The sequence below is a fragment of the Mustela lutreola genome, chromosome 15 (assembly GCF_030435805.1).
Source record: "Mustela lutreola isolate mMusLut2 chromosome 15, mMusLut2.pri, whole genome shotgun sequence".
NCBI classification, from domain to species: domain Eukaryota; kingdom Metazoa; phylum Chordata; class Mammalia; order Carnivora; family Mustelidae; genus Mustela; species Mustela lutreola.
Genome location: NC_081304.1, coordinates 22753670 through 22759083, shown reverse-complemented (window position 1 = coordinate 22759083; position 5414 = coordinate 22753670). Strand labels below are relative to the sequence as shown.

The following is a 5414-nucleotide window of genomic DNA, read 5'->3' as shown; positions in this document are numbered from 1 at the left end:
GTCTTCTCAGTTGGTGCTACCACCAGTGTCTGACCATAACATTCCATTGCTTAAAACCCTGTGCTGGCCTTCTAGTGCTTATAGAATAAAATCTAAGCTCCTTAGCACAGTATGGGCATCTCTTCCTGAAATGGCTTACTTTCTCTCTGGCCTCATCTTCAATCACCTTTCCTCTTATACTTCATTCTTCAGAAACACCAAGCTACTTAGGATTTCAGGACTCGCTTTATCCTTCTGTTCTTCAACATTGTACTCAAATGTCATGTCTTCCCTGTGCCATTTTGCAACCCCAGGATGCTCTCTCCTGAGCCATCTCTTTACTTAAGAGTAGAGGTTCTCAAATTTTCATCTGAAGCCCCCTTAACATTCTTAAATTATTGGGAACCCCAAAGAGTTTTTGTTTATGTAGGTTGTATCTACTCACATTGACCAGACTAGCCATGAAAACTGAAATGTTGGGGTGCCTGGGTGGCTCAGTGGGTTAAAGCCTCTGTCTTCAGCTCAGGTCATGATCTCAGGGTCCTAGGATGGATCTGGTCCGTGTCGGGCTCTCTGCTCAGCAGGGATCCTGCTTCCCCTTCTCTGCCTGCCTCTCTGCCTACTTGTGATCTCTGTCTGTCAAATAAATAAATAAAATCCTTTAAAAAACAAACTGTGAGGGACGCCTGGGTGGCTCAGTTGGTTAAGCAGCTGCCTTCGGCTCAGGTCATGATCCCAGGACGCTGGGATCGAGTCCCGCATCAGGCTCCTTGCTCAGCAGGGAGCCTGCTTCTCCCTCTGCCTACCATTCTGTCCGCCTGTCCTCGCTCTCTCTCCCTCTCTCTCTCTGACAAATAAATAAATAAAATCTAAAAAAAAAAAAAAATTGTATTTTAAAAAAAAAATCTGTGAAATATTTAAGCATTTGTTAATTCACTGAGGATAATAAGTCCACTGCCTATTAAAAAATACATAACATCTTAACATGAAAAATACATGTTTCCAAACAAAAATAATTTAATGAGAAGAATGACTTTGCTTTACATGTTTTTGGAGATCCCTTTAATGTCTGGCTTAATGGAAGACACCTGGATTTTCATGTTCCCACTCTTAATCTGTCGTGATAGCACACACTGTGGCAGCCTTAGGAAAGTTCTATTGTGTACTCATGAAAAAACAAGAAACAGATCGTGTAGTCTTATGAAATGAGCTCTTCTCTTGCTACAAAGGGTCTCGGAGAGGTCTAGAAGAAATCCCCCCAGACCATATTTGGGAAGTGACCTGGACAGAGAACCCTGGAATGGTTGCAGACATTCTCACCTTATAGGGTAACTGCGCTGTTTTCGCGTTGACTCAGGTGTCAGAACCTGGAATCCTTGGTGCTGCAGCTTAACACTCTGCAGTACGGACAGGAGGATGCTTGCTTGGTTAGCATCAGCATCTCTTTTCTCTCCTGGTCTGGAGGGTGGTAGGGCTTAAAAGTGAATACAGTAGGGGGCACCCGGATTTGAACCGGGGACCTCTTGATCTGCAGTCAAATGCTCTACCCCTGAGCTATACCCCCCCTGCTGGAAGAAGAGGGATTATACTTTAATTGTAGTGTTTGCTGACCAGTCCTTCAGTGATTAATAATAGTTTAGTACCTGTGATTGACTGTTTCAGGCTTCCCGGGGTGATGCAAAGATCCAAAATGAGATTTCAGAGGGATTCTGGACGCAAGTGGCAGGGGAGAAATGTGAGGCCTGCTCTGACCCAGGCTTGAAGGTTCTGTGTAGGTGCGTGTGGACGGGATTCCCTCTTTCCATCAACTATAGGCTTTTCTTACCTATGGCGTCTGGGAATTCTTCTGTGCATTGCCTGCATCCCAAGCTGTCCTAAATCCCCAGCCCAGTGCTTTGTGCAAGAGAGAAAACGCTTCCCCTGTTCTTCTTCAGACCCTCTCTGCTCCTGTACCAGAAGAACCTCTCTTGTCCCCATTCTCTGCATCTTCTTCAGTCACTTCCTCTCCCTTGGTTTCTTCAAACATCAACAGGTTTCCCCTACATCGGAAAGCCCTTCTGTTGCTTTGTATAGCTGTGGTCGCCTGCACATTTCTTTCTTGCTACCCATTTTTAAGAAAGCCAGTGACTTCATTTCTTTCAACATCGTCGACCTATCTCTGCATTCTGCTACTCGACATTTCCCTTCCTGACTGTCAGCAATCCCCCCTACCCCCCACCCCCACCCCCTGCCCGGACTACATATCTTGGTTCCCCAACTGGATTGTAAGTTCCTTGAGGGCAGGGATCACTTTGCATTCCTCTTTGTTTTCCCAGAGTAGCTGGCACTGTTGCCTGGTTCATTACAAGCCCTAGTTGGTACTTGGCAAACCAAATCAGTCCTGATTAAACTCAACCATCACATTACACCCAGCTAGCACCCAAGCCACTGAATTTTGCTGGACAAGAGCTCACAAGGCCCCCATCAACTCATCAATCTCAAACAGGCTAGGCTTCCCCGTCTAGTATTCCTACACCACTGGCTGACTAGGTTCATGTTCTCAGTCTCCAAAATGTCTATTTCACATATTTTCTCCTGTCTCCAACCTCCCACATCTTATCTCTCTTCACTCGCTTTGCCGAAGAGCTGGCCTCTTTCTTCCATTTTGGAGAAAATCGGAGTCAGTCGGAAGCAGTGGTGTGCTGGTAAATGGCTAACAACTAACTGGCTTCAAAGGACATGGTTTATAGCATTTGCTAATTCCCATGATGCAAATATCCCCACCTGCCAATTTCAAGCTACCACAGGGAAGTCAACTGGCTTTTAAAATTCCTGAAAATCCAGTCATCAGTTCTCAGAAGCAGCATGAGCCAAGTCTAGCACACTTCTGGGATTGACTTCCTTCTTCCTCAACACCCCACTGTATACTGACAACACACGGAATTACATTTCCAGCCCAGACCTCTCCCTGGCCCCCAGAATTCACTGGGTCTTCAACTGCATGCTTACCATCCCGTCTTCGATATCTATGGGGCATCTCACCCTTAACATGTGGAGCCATACGAGCATGTGAGGTCCATGAGGGCAGGGCGTGATACTGTCTTACTTTGTGTGTAAGAGTTTTAAAAAGAAACTTAATTTTTTTTTTCTCCTCTAAGCTTCCTCCTTTCCCAGTGTTCTTTATCTCAGGAAACCACACCACCATCCACCCAGATGGGGGACAAAAAAGAAGAGTCGCTCTCGATTCTTCTCTTTCGCTCTTCTTCCTCAAGCCATCCAAAGTAGAGGAAGCATGTAACCCCCCTCCTGTGGCCCATTTGGAGGCCCACACTCCTCTCCAGCTCTGCTGTTCCCATGGCAGTAGGCTAAATAATGGCCCTCCAGATATGTCCATGTCCCCAACCCCTTGTGCATCTGTTAGCTTATAAAAGACAGATGTGGTTGCAGTTAAGAATCTTGAGTTGGGGAGATTATTCTGGGCAATGTGGATAAGCTCAATGGAATTACAAGGGTCCTTCTAAGAGAGAAGCGGAAGGATCAGAGTCAGAGACAGAGAGAAGATGTAAGGATGGATGTGGTGGGGATCAGAGGGCGAGAAGATACTACCCTGGACATGGAAGAAGGGGCCATGAACCCAGAAATGCAGGTGACTTCTGGAAGTTGTGAAAGCCAAGGGAACTGAGGCTCTCCTAAAGCCTCCAAAAGAATACAGACACGTCAACACCTTGAGTTTAGCCCCGTACATTTGATCTTGGAATTCTGACCTGCAGAAGTTTAAGATAATATTTTTGTGCCGTCTCTCACCTCCACTATGCAAGAGAATCCTAACCTGTCTCTCCGTGTCCATCTTTTTCTTCTCCTTTGTGGTAAGAACACTTAACATAAGATTTACTCTCTTCACAGATTTTTAAAAGATTTTATTTATTTGTTTGTTTGTTTATTTATGAGAGAGAGACTGTATGTGTGTGTGCGCACGCGTGTGGGTGTCAGGAGGGGGAGGCGGAGAGGGAGAGCCCGAGAATCTAAAGCAAACTCTGTTCTGAGCTTGGACTCTGAGGTGGGGCTCAATCTCACGACCCTGGGATCATGACCTGAGCAGAAACGGAACCAAGAGCTGAACGCTCAATGACTGAGCCACCCAGATGTCCCTTCGTAGATTTTTAAGCGTACAATACAATATTGTTAACTATAGGCACAATATTGTAGAGCAGAGCTCTAGAACTTACTCCTCTTGTATACCTGAAACTTCATACCCATTGCTTAGCAACTCCCCATATTTCTTTCCTCATCCCTGGCCACCACCATTCTATACTCTCTGCTTCTATGAATTTGACTGTTTAGATACCTCATCTAGGTGAATTATTCAGTGTTTGTCCTTCTGTGATTGGCTCATTTCACTTAGCATAATGTCCCATGTCGTCAAATACTGTAAAATTTCCTGCCTTTTCAAGGCATAGTAGTATTCCATTGTATGTATTCTTTTTTTTTTTTTTTTTTTAATTTTATTTATTTATTTGTAAGAGAGAGAGTGAGAGCGAGCACAGGCAGACAGAGTGGCAGGCAGAGTCAGAGGGAGAAGCAGGCTCCCTGCGGAGCAAGGAGCCCGATGTGGGACTCGATCCCAGGACGCCGGGATCATGACCCGAGCCGAAGGCAGCTGCCCAACCAACTGAGCCACCCAGGCGTCCCTCATTGTATGTATTCTTTATGTCCCTTCTTGGATCCCTATACATCCAGAAGTGTGGGTGATGATTTCAACCCCCCCCCAAAACCATCCGATGGCTGCCTTTTAATCTATTTGGAATAAAATCCAAACTCCTTACCTTGGGTTACAAGGCCCTCACTGGCCCTGGCTACCTGTCCAGCTCTTTTGAATTGTCCTTCCCCTGTCCACCTCTCCTCCCACTCTGGCTCTAGGGACATGGCATTAGTCTTGCTACTTAGAAAGCATGTCTTCCCAGGTAGCCAAGTGTCCCTTTCATGTCTTTCAGATCCTAACTCTCCAGTTTCTGGTTTGTCTTCATTAGATTTTTAATTCGGTGTGAGTGAGAATGGAAAATATATTCTGCATCTAAAGGGGAATAGTTGCTCCATAAAAAGAGAGAGCGACCACTAGAAAGTATAGCCAGGGGACGTCTCCCAGTGATGTCCTGCTAGCTGTTGTTTGTATTTTTCTTAGAGAGACCAGAGAAAAGGATTCCCTATCTAGTTTTGCAAAAGATTGTTTTCTGACTTCTTTGGGTAAAGAGATGGAGTCTGTTTTGGAAAAGGCAGATTGGTACCTGACTTCACATGTTTTCAAAATGTCACATCTTCAATTGGTATTTTAGCTCTGTTCCTCTTACTAGAAAATTCAGTATTACCTAGCAGGAAGAAACAAACTTCCAACAAAGAATTTTCAAGATGAAAAATTTAGGATTGCAGTAAAGAGAATTTAACAAGTTCTTGCCAGCAGA

General features: G+C 45.0%; 1 non-coding gene across 1 annotated transcript; it reads right to left on the bottom strand.

The window, feature by feature from the left end:
- Positions 1–1471: 1471 nt before the first annotated feature.
- Positions 1472–1543, bottom strand: TRNAC-GCA (transfer RNA cysteine (anticodon GCA)). The gene has a single exon. It is a non-coding gene; the product is annotated as a tRNA-Cys (tRNA).
- Positions 1544–5414: the final 3871 nt, after the last annotated feature.